Source organism: Hypanus sabinus, chromosome 30 (assembly GCF_030144855.1).
Source record: "Hypanus sabinus isolate sHypSab1 chromosome 30, sHypSab1.hap1, whole genome shotgun sequence".
In the NCBI taxonomy this organism is placed as follows: domain Eukaryota; kingdom Metazoa; phylum Chordata; class Chondrichthyes; order Myliobatiformes; family Dasyatidae; genus Hypanus; species Hypanus sabinus.
In genome coordinates, this window is record NC_082735.1 from 39,002,462 (window position 1) to 39,014,075 (window position 11,614).

Here is an 11,614-nt window from a genome sequence, read left to right on the forward strand (position 1 = left end):
ATGTGCTGGGACTGTGAGGAACTGTGCTGGGATATGCTGGGACTGTGAAGGATGGAACACACTTGGGTCTGAGGGGGACTGTGCTGGGATATATTGGGACTGTGAGGGATAGAACACAGTTGGGTCTGAGGGGGACTGTGCTGGGACTGAGGAACTGTGCTGGGATATATTGGGACTGAGGGATGGAACACAGTTGGGTCTGAGGAGGACTGTGCTGGGATATATTGGGACTGTGAGGGATGGAACACAGTTGGGTCTGAGGGGAACTGTGCTGGGATATACTGGAACTGTGAGGGATGGAATGCAGTTGGGTCTGAGGAGGACTATGAGGAACTGTGCTGGGATATATTGGGACTGTGAGGGATGGAACACAGTAGTTGTTGGAAACCTAATAACTAACAGCATCTTCTAGAGGTCTCTACCTAACAACAATGAGTGAGTACCTTCAGCAAGTGGACTAAAGTGCCTCAGGGCAGTGGCTATGTTTATCATCTTAGTAGCAACAAAGTTCCAAGTAAGTTTATTATCAAAGTATGTATATGTCACCATATACAGCCCTGAGATTCATTTTCTTGCAGGCATACTCAATAAATCCATAATAGAATAATAAGCACTATAGAATCAATTGAAGACTGCACTGACTTGGGCATTCAACCAGTGTACAAAAGATGACAAACTGTGCAAATACAAAAATAAAGAAAAAATAAGAACAAATAAATAAGTAATAAACACCACGAACATGAGATGAAGAGTCCTTGAAAGTGAGTCCATAGGTTGTGGGAACATTTTAATAATGGGGTAAGTGAAGCTGAGTGAACCCTTTGGTTCGAGAGTCTGATGGTTGAAGGGTAATAACTGTTTCTGAACTTGGTGCTGTGAGTCCTGAGGCTCCTATACCTTCTTCCTGATGGCAGCAGTGAGAAGAAAGTGTGATTTGGGTGGCGAGGGCCCTGATCATGAATACTGGGGTTACATTGGCAAAGCAAGCTAATAGTGGTAATATCCAGAAAATGCACTTAAATAAGTATCCTGCCTTTTAGAAAGGAAGAAATAATGGAAAAAAATACAAGTTTTCAGAACAGATTGATGGTGAAAGTTGGTGATGCAAGGATTTTGACAAAATGGAAAGATGTTTTCTAAATCTCTCCTGCTGCTGGCTAGCGAAGATCTCAACAGATGAAAACTGTGAACCTTTTGGGAATAAACTCCATGGAAGATAATTCAAATATGCATAAAACCTATCTGAATCTTCTATTTTGATTACTCTTATTAAGTATTTAAAACATCTGCTACAGATATCTTTGTCTAACAGTTTGGGACACTGTGCATATTTCAAGTCAATTCCCAGGCTGTCAGTGATGACCAACAATGTAGGGAATTTGCTCTTTAATCTTTGGCAAGAAAGAAGTTGCTTTTATGTACCATCTTCAAGGATCTCAAGCTGTTGAAAACTTTTTGACAGTGTTTTGAAGAACCTTATTGAAGTGCAGTCACTGGCTCAGCACTCAAACCAGCACGCAAGGAGCCGGCTGGAGTCAAACACTGGGCCACTCGCCTCGAATTCTGGAGTGGATGCCTCTACACTATTGGCTGGCACAATGTTACCTCCACTATTATAATAAAACAAACAGTCACATAAATATGTGAAACAGCAGCAATAAAAGATGAGAAGTGATCAGTGCAGAACGAGAGTGTGTCTGAGAGTAGAGGATTGGTGTGGGGGAGAGTGTGCCTGGGCATTCAGACAGGATGTACATGTTTGCTAAGTGGCAGCGGGGTGTTAAGAAATCTAACAGTTTAACGGAAGAAGCTGTTACCCAGCCTGACAGTTCTGGTTCTTGTGATACCATACCTTCTGTCTGATGGCAGGAGGTCAGAGAGCTATTATGGGAAGGACGCTGGATGTACAATGTATGCAGTGCTTCTGATATATGCCCTGAATGGGGTTGGAGAGTGACCCTGATAATGTCTTCAGTAGTCCTCATTATCCGTGGGAGGGTCTTGTGATTTGATACACTGCTGTTCCCATACCAGACAGTGGTATAGCTGGTTAGAACACTCTTCATGGAGCTCTGGTAGAATACGGTGAGAATGGTGGGTGGGGAGGGAAGTTGGTTCTGTAGAGGGACCAGTGATGTGTATGCCAAGAAACTTGGTGCTGCAGATTCTCTATGGAGGAGCTGTTGATGTGCACCTTCCTGAAGTCCGTAATCATCTCTTTAGAGCTGTTCACACTGATTCAGGTTGTTGTGTTTACACAGCCTCCACCCTCTATTTATTTTTGTTGCTGATGAGGCATGAGGCATGAGGCATTGTTGTGTTGTCAGCAAATTTAATGATAAATTTAGAACTTTATTTCAAGTCTCAAACTTATTTATCACATCTGCATCAAAACATGCAGCGAAATGCATTGTTTGCATTAACAGCCACACAATGAGTGTGTGCTGGGGCAGCCCGCAAGTGTTACCACACAATCTGGTACAAAAGTTACAATGATTTAAGGTTTTTAAATGTCATTTTCAATACTTAAGTGTAAAGGAAAATGAAATAATTGTTGCTCTGTGTTTAATGCTGCAGAAAAATACATATAAAATAAAGAACATAATAGTAATAATAACCCTATAAATATGAAAGATAGATACTGTAATATACATTGATTGTATGTCGATAAAGTGATGCTGGGCATAGGAGTGTCTGTACATAAGGTGACTGACAGGAAATGATAAAGTAGAGGTGCTTTGGGGTGTGGAGTGGTGGGTTAGTGGGTGGAGGTGTTGATCAGCCTTATTGCTCGGTGGAATTAACTGTTTTTGACTTTGGTAATGCACTGACTTTTACGGCATCACCATTAAAAAGGATTAAGACAACATGACTGCCTCTAACAGCTGCATAAGAGCTTGGTATGGATGACAGAACTAAAGAACCATTTAACTCTTATTTTTAATGGTGGATGCCTTCTTTAAGTAAACAATATTATGGAAATTGACAGAGGAAGGATTATTATGAAAACTCAGAATTATGTAATTTGCCAAAGTAAGAAAGAAAAGCTTTTGATCTAGAACCATTAAGCATGCTGACAAATCTTCCATGTAAGGCAAAAAATATTTCTTTCAAGAATGTTATGCAGAAATTGGCAAATTACTATAATCCAAAGCCATTAAAAATATCTGAAATGTATAAATTTCAGAGAGGGAGCTAGAAACAGGATGAGGCAATTAGTGAATATTCCTTTGAAAAGCTTATTACGTTACAATTTTGATGCTTTTTAGATTGTGCCTCACTGGATAAGTTTGTTCTGACAGAGAACAAGTTCATTCATTGCTCTGAGTTAGACCTGACATTTAAACTTGCTGTGTAATTGGAAATAGCATCCAAACACCTAGAGATGTTTGTTCACAGCAAACAGTTAGTACAACTGTTCTTGGTGAAAGGGTAAGCAAGAGTAAGACTGAGAAGGTCAGGGTGTCAGGGCCAGAGAAGAAGGATGGGCCAGTTCAGCTCACTGCTCTGCTCTGAACTAAGGGTCTGGGCACAGGCTCTCTCTGTGGACTTCAGTACAGAAAGCTACTTGCTCGTGTGTATTGTTTGCATGATTTTTTCTCTCTCTGCACATTGAGCATTTGACAGTCTTCATTTTTATGTGTTTCTTTGTTTCTTGGCTGGCTGTTAGATGAATCTCAATGTTGTATAATGTATACATACTTTGATATTGAATGTACTTTGAACCTTTGAAACTTTGAAGCAGTGAGCTGTAAGGTTGATCAACAACTCCACCACTGCTTTTTTATTTCCTGTCAGCCATCATATGAACAGCCTGGCATCACTTTATGGACATATAATCAAGCTATGTCTGGAAGCTATCTGAGATATTTATATTTGTTGTATGTTTCTAATATTATTATTATTGTTTTTTTGTGCTGCATTAGATCCAGAGTAATAATTATTTTGTTCTCCTTACACTTGTGTGTAGGAAATGACATTAAACAATCATGAATCTTGAACAGCTGCAGCAAAGTTGAAGGGTCAAAGTTCAAACTCCAAACAATACTGCGACTTAATCGAACTCTTTAAACAGAAAACAAAGTCACTGTCCTGATGAAGTGTCTTGGTCCGAAACGTCAACTGTTTGTTCATGTGGAACACAGCAGGGCAGCCAGCATCTATAGGGAGAAGCACATTCGACGTTTGGGGCCGAGACTCTTCGTCAGGACTAACTGAAAGGAAAGATAGTAAGAGATTTCAAAGTAGTGGGGGGAGGGGTAAATGTGAAATGATAAGAGAAGATCAGAGGGGGTGGAGTGAAGCTGAGAGCTGGAAAGGTGATTGGCAAAAGGGGTACAGAGCTGGAGAAGGGAAAGGATCATGGGACGGGAGGCCGAGGGAGAAAGAAAGGGGGAGGGGAGCACCAGAGGGAGATGGAGAACAGGCACAGTGAAGGGCAGAGAGAGAGAAAGAGGAGGGGGATAAAAACTAAATATGTCAGGGATGGGGTAAGAAGGGGAGGAGGGGCATTAACAGAAGTCAATGTTCATGCCATTAGGTTGGAGGCTACCCAGCCGGTATATAAGGTGTTGTTCCTCCAGCCTGAGTGTAGCTTCATCTTGACAGTAGAGGAGGCCATGGATAGACATATCAGAATGGGAATGGGACGTGGAATTAAAATGTGTGGCCTTTGGGAGATCCTGCTTTCTCTGGCGGCCAGAGAAGGTAGGTGTTCAGCGAAACGGTCTCCCAGTCTGTGTCGGGTCTCACCAATATATAAAAGGCCACACCGGGAGCATTGGACGCAGTATATCACACCAGCCGACTCACAGGTGAAGTGTCGCCTCACCTAGAAGGACTGTCTGGGGCCCTGAATGGTGGTGAGGGATGAAGTGTAAGGGCAGGTGTAGCACTTGTTCTGCTTACAAGGATAAGTGCCTGGAGGGAGATTGGTGGGAAGGGATGGGGGTGGATGAGCGGACAAGGGAGTCGCATAGGGAGCGATCCCTGTGGAAAACAGAAAGTGGGGGAGAGGGAAAGATGTTCTTGGTAGTGGGATCCCATTGGAGGTGGCGGAAGTTACGGAGAATTATACGTTGGACCCGGAGTCTAGTTTTGTTCCACTAATACCATGGGCTGTTATCTTGCTAAGCAGCCTCATATGCGGCACCTTGTTAAGGCCTTCCGAAAATCCATGTACCCAACATCCACCAATTCCCCTTTGTCTACCCTGCTTGTTATTTCCTCAAACAATTTTAACAGATATGCAAAGCAAGGTTTTCCCTTAAGGAAACTATGCTGACTTTGGCATATTTTGCCATATGCCTCCAAGTACCTCAAAAACTCATTTTTAGGAATCAACACCAACATCTCCTCAGCCACTGAGGACAGTCTAACTGGTCTATAATTTCCTTTCTTCCACCTTCCTCTCTTCTTGAAGAGTGGTGACATTTGCATTTTTCCAGTCTTCTGGAAACATGCCAGGACCTTGTGATTCTTGAGAGATCATTACTAGAGTCTCCCCAATTTCTTCAGATAGCTTTTTCAGAACCCTGGGGTGTAGTTCATCTGGTCCATGTGATATATCTTGCTTCAGACCTTTCAGCATCCCAAGCACTTTCTCCTTACTAACAGCAACTGTGCTCACTTCTTCCCCCAACACTCATGAATCCCAAAAATCCAGAAATTTGTAACCCTACCCCTTGCATCCTTTCCCCAGCCATGCATTCATCTGCCAAGTCAACCCTCACTGGTGCATGATACAGGCAGTAAGTCAGAGATTACTACACTGGATGTTCTACTTTCCAGCTTTCTACTGGGCTCCCTAAGTTCTCTCTTCAGAACCTCCTCCTTTTCCTACCTTTGTCACTGGTGCCAGTATTTGCCAAGACACAATCTGAGACGGTCCTGACTCTGGCATCTGGGAGGCAACGTACCATCTGGGTGTCTCTATCATGCCCCCTGAATCTTGTGTGTACTCTTTTAACTGTGGAACACTTTTCACTATTGCAGTCCTCTTCTTCCTCCCTTCCCTTCTGAGCCACATCTCTAGACCCAATTCGAGATACCTGATTGTTGCAACTCTCCCCGATAGGTTGTCCTTCCCTCCAACAGTATCCAAAGCATTATATTTATTATTGAGGGGAATGATGACTGGCTGCCTATTTTCTTTCCTTCTCCTAATAATCACCCAGGTACCTGCTTCCTGCAACTTAGAGGTGGCTACCTCCCTGTGGATCCTATCTTTCACCTCCTCAGTTTTCTGTTTGGGCCAAAGGTCATCAAGGTGCCGATCCAGATCCTTAACACATTTTCTGTGGAGCTGCAGCTTGGTGCACCTGGTACAGATGTGGTTATTTATCCTGGAGGCTGGAGGTCTCCCAGAATTCTCACATCACACACGAAGTACACAACACAGCCCTTGGAGCCATTCTTACTGCTCTATGTACTAACAGGTGAAGAATGAAGACGAAACATACCTCGCCCAAACCTGTTGAGCCACAGCCTTCCCACTCGAACACTGGTCCACTCCAACAATGGCCACTCCACTTTCCCCTACCTTATTTTTATTTGCCTTTGCTAATAAATTGCTATTTCAGGCCACTGGAAAATGCCAAAACGCTGCAAATGCTCCTTTTGAAATCTCACTCAGAGACCCATGAGTTGGCTCCTCTCTTGCTCTTGATTATTCGATTGGGTCACCAGACAAATGCCAAAAGCCCACAAATGCTCCTTTTTAAAAGTCACAGACCTGTGAGTTCCCTTTTCTCTTACTCCCTTTTCGATTGGGCTGTCAGAAAAGTACCCTGATATTGATCTTCTTGCAAGAGATCTGAGAAATACAATAGAATCAATGAAAAACTACTCACAACAAAGACTAGAAGGCAACCATCGTGTAAAAGAATACAAACTGTGCCAATAAAAAAGAAATCTGTAAATAAATAAATATTATGGAGAACATAAATTGCAGTGTTCTCGAAAAGCATGATTACAATTGAGAATACAAATGATAGAAATTGGGAATACACATAGTCTGGCTGAAGTATTGTAGAAACTTCAGTGGGTTGGACACCTGGAGGATGCTGTGAGGTAGTATGAGGTATGCCCATTGAATTATTTGAAAACAAGAATGAGATGTGCAAGATGGCGAGTTTGAGAGCCTACATAGGTAGCAAACAACACAAAGTAATGAATGTAACAGTGGCATAGTATGCATAAAAATATATGCTCAGGAAAAGGGTAAACTGACACTTTCACTGGCTAATTATAAAGGCAGCAATAATATTCTCCAATATTCAGGTGATTTTTGCATAGACGGTGCTGCTGACCTGGTTGCTAAGAGACAGGGAACATTAGAAGCTGTGAGAGAGCCATTTGTGCTCAGATCTAAAGAAGTCAAGGTAAAATTAAATTTCCAGAAAATTTATTACTCTTCTTTTAAAGAGGGCAATTCGTAAGGACATGTTTATATTGAAGAGTAGTCACTGTTTAGAGTAATGTGCTTTTGAACACCATCTCTGTAAATGTTGCATCTAAAACAGGCAGATTATGGAGGCTAAAGGTACAGGTATCTTGTTAGAAATGAAAATGCAAGAGTTTGAAGCTATAATTATCCCCAAGTTGTAATAATGAACTGTTTGGTGGATCCTGGGAAAAGCTGATGAACCAATATACAGTACTAATATACAGTTATAGCTTGATATAAAATGTCAAATTTGATAGAAAAAAAGGCCTGGAATAGAACCAAAACATATCTGTAGGTCCAGGGGGAAAACCTCAGTTTCAAAGACAGGAACTGATGGAATATGCTTTGTGAGCACCACATAGATTTAGAAATTTAAAGAAACTAATTGAGAGAAAGCAAATCAAAACAAGGGATGCCACTCTCACCTTCTACGTCTTCTTACCTGCCCATCACTTCTCCCTGGGTACCCTCCTTCCTCTTCTCCTATGGTCCACTTTCGTCTCCTATCAGATTCCTTTCTTTCAGCCCTTCACCTCTCCCACCCACTTAGCTTCAGCTATCACCTTCCAGCTAGCCGCCTTACCCACCTTGTTGTTCTCATGTTTTTCCCCTTCCTTCCAGTGCTGTAGAAGGGTCTCGGCCTGAAATGTTGGCTGTTTATAAATTTCCATAGATGCTGCCTGACCTGTTGAGTTCCTCCAGCACTTTGTGTTGCAAGAGATGCCTGAAGTTCTCAGAAAGCATCTGTGGAGAGAGAGAAACAGGTACTGCCTCAGGTGAATGACTTTTCACTAGAGCTGGAAAATTGAGAAAATAAGAGGGAGGAGTGGAAGTAACAAAGTGTTCAAGTGTGAAGACCAAAGTTACCAGTGATGCACAAACAAGAGAAAATTTGCAGATGCTGTAAATCTTAAGTAATTCACACATTCTTCCAGTCCTGATGAAGGGCCTCAGAGTGAAACTTCGTCTGTTTACTCTTCTCCTTAGATGCTGCCTGGCTTGCTGAGTTCATCCAGAATTTTGTGTGTGTTTCCAATGACACAATGCTTTCAAAACTCCTTATCCAGTTTATGGTAGTTTATCCATGAATATGGGAGGAGCTTAGGAGGACTAATGGCACCTAACGGCAACTCCTTTGCTTGCATCTTTGAAAACAGCTCTATTTCCATCTTTAATATCTCTATTTTTCCCTTTCAGGGTTCTTTTGAAGACTCTAACTAATGTTCTTTGCAGAAATGGGACCTGCTCTCGGGGTTTCAAAAAATGGCCGTTATTCGGCACGCCAAGGGTTTGGCCTAAGAGCTTTGCTTGCCTTCGGAGGACCAAGATTTTGTAGCTCTGGAGACGGGGGGGGGGGGGGGGGGGGTGGTTCAAAGGTCAGTGTCCGGGCAGATTGGTGTGTTGTGGGAGATGGAAGATCTAAAGCTGTGTGCCCACAGACCCAACATCTTTGGACACAGAGCTCAGAAAAAGTGATGCAATGGACATTTTTGCACTGTAAACCAGTGAGTTGTTTGTTACGTCTCCCCTCTTGCTGTGAAATGGAGACACCTCTTTCTCCCTTATTAGGGAGAGAGAGAGCCTGCAGTCTGTCAAATATTGGGTGAACTAGTAGTCTTTGGAGTACTGCAAGTCTGTGTCTTTGCTGTTGCTTTGCTCAGTGGTGGGTGTCGATGCTTTTTTTGCCAGTGGGGGGAGGAAGGAATGTTGCCATTTACGCATGGGATGGAGGGGAGCTGGGGGTTACTTCAGGATTCTAACATTTATTCTTTGGGGGTACTCCTCTGTTTTTGTGGATGGTTGCAATGAAAGAACATTTCAGAATATATATTGTATGCATTTCTCTGACACTAAATGTACATTTGAAACCTTTGAATAGTCTGGACCCAAATTCTATAAGTAGCCTCCCTTGTGATGGAGGAAATTATGGTCTGTAGCTTTCTGTAATCAGTTATCCGCTGGTTAAAAACCTGGTGAGATTTGGTGCATTGTTGGGCATACTCTTCTGTATAGTACTTTGCTTTGAGGAAGCTGTGAATTGAGTACAACAAGGCTACCTTTTATGATTCCTTCCTGTAAAGTTTGCTAAAGCAAGATGCAATCCAACTAGAAAATGCAGTTTCAGTTTAAGCATAAGAACGTCTGCAGATGCTGGAAGTCCAAAGCAACATACACAAAACGCTGGCAGAACTCAGCAGGTCAGGCAGCATCTACGGCAATGAATAAACAGTCAATGTTTTCTTCAGAACTGAGAAGGAAGGGGGAAAATGCTAGAATAAAAAGGTAGTTAAGGAGGCTTGTTGGATGATGATGGGTGAAGCCAGGTGGGTATGAAAGACCTGGAGGAGGATAGGAGAGGAAAGTGGACTATACAGAGAAAGGGAAGAGGAAGGGACCAAGGGGGATGTGATAGGCAGGTGAGATGAGGGAAAAGGCCAGAGTGGGGATTAGAGGAAGGGGGAAGGGCATTTCTTTTTTACCAGGAGGACTAATTGATATTCATGCCATCAGACTGGAAGCTGCCCAGGTGGAATATAAGGTGTTTCTCCTCCAGCCTGAGGGTGGCCTCATCTTGACACAGGAGGATGCCATGGACTGACATGCCAGAACGGCATTGGGAATCATAAATAAAATATTTGGCCACTGAGAAGTTCTGCTTTTGGTGGATGGAGTGGAGTTGCTCCAGTTTACCCTTGTTATTACCAATGTGCACTTTCCAAGTTTATCAGCGCAATCTGAATTCTACCAACTTTTTCTGATTTTTTTTAAGTTCTAAATGTATCATAAGGTTCTTCCAACATGCCAGAGTGAGATGACAAGCAGCTTTCACAACAGAAAAACATAGACTAAATGTGAATTTAAAACAATTTTTACAAGAAAGAATGCAATTAGAAAAAAATAAAAGTTCATTTTAGTGCAAAGTGATCAAAGTAGTGATAGTATTTCTAAACATTAGTGATCAGGGTCGTGCCAGCTGGATCAGGAACAGACTAACAGAAGGGAAGTAACTGTTGTTGAACCTGATGGTGTGGGACCTTAATGTTGTGTGGAACCTCCTGCCTGATGATAGGTATGAGAAGATGGCACTATTATGTATTAAATAACTGATCAGGTGCCTATTCCAAAATTAATTATTTCATATTAATTGTTCAGTTTATACTCACTAGCTAGTGTGGTGACATTTGCACTTTGTTGAGGCAACAGTCCAATTCACTCAATAAGAGGCAAGCCAATTGAGCACAATGATATCATTCCTCCTGTTGAACAGAAGATTATTGGTAATTTGCAGTGGAGGGCAATAAAACCATGCTCTCATTATTGCCTGTAGATTAGCTGAAAAATCCCCTTATCATCACTGCAACTTCGAGCCAAAGTGGGAAAAAATGGGGAAGCAGTCCGAGTTTGTCATCTCATTTTTTTAATCCAGTATTTTTGGATGGTGGAATGGAACATTTGTGAGATATATTTGACACATTGTCAGATACAGGAGATGATGCAGAGCAGAGCACTTCCTGACTGACGATCGAACTTTTCAGCAAAATACAACACACCGAATTAATCACAGATCCAATAGGAAGTCCAAGAATACAGAGATAAGTGTAGAGGAAAAGACAAAACGCTGTGAATAGCAGAGAAGTGGAATACAGACAGAAAGTGCTGCAAATACTCTGAAGAACAGCCATCATTTGGAGGAAGAGAAGCAGAGTCAGCATTTCATACCAACAGCATGAAATGAAATTCATAAAGGTCTATCTGTACAGTCCTGCAGAACAAATGGCAGCTTTAATGTTACTGATGCAAGGTATTTTATTTATTCAGATACAGTTGGAATAGGCTCTTCTGGCCCTTCATGCCACACCACCCAGGAATCTCCCAATTTAACTCTAGCCTAATTACAGGACAATTTACAATGACCAATTGTCCATCATCTTCCTCTTCAAAGATTCAATGATTCAAAGGTCATTTATTACCAAAGTATATATGCCCTATACAACCCTGAGATTTGTCTTTGCACAGACAGTCACGAAACAAAGAAAGCCATGGAACCCAGTGGTGATATTTCATTAGGAGTTTGAGGTATGTCTCATTTGGTATGTCTCCAAAGACTCTTACAAATTTCTACGGATAAACCATGGAGAGCATGTTTCTGCTGCATCACTGTCTGGT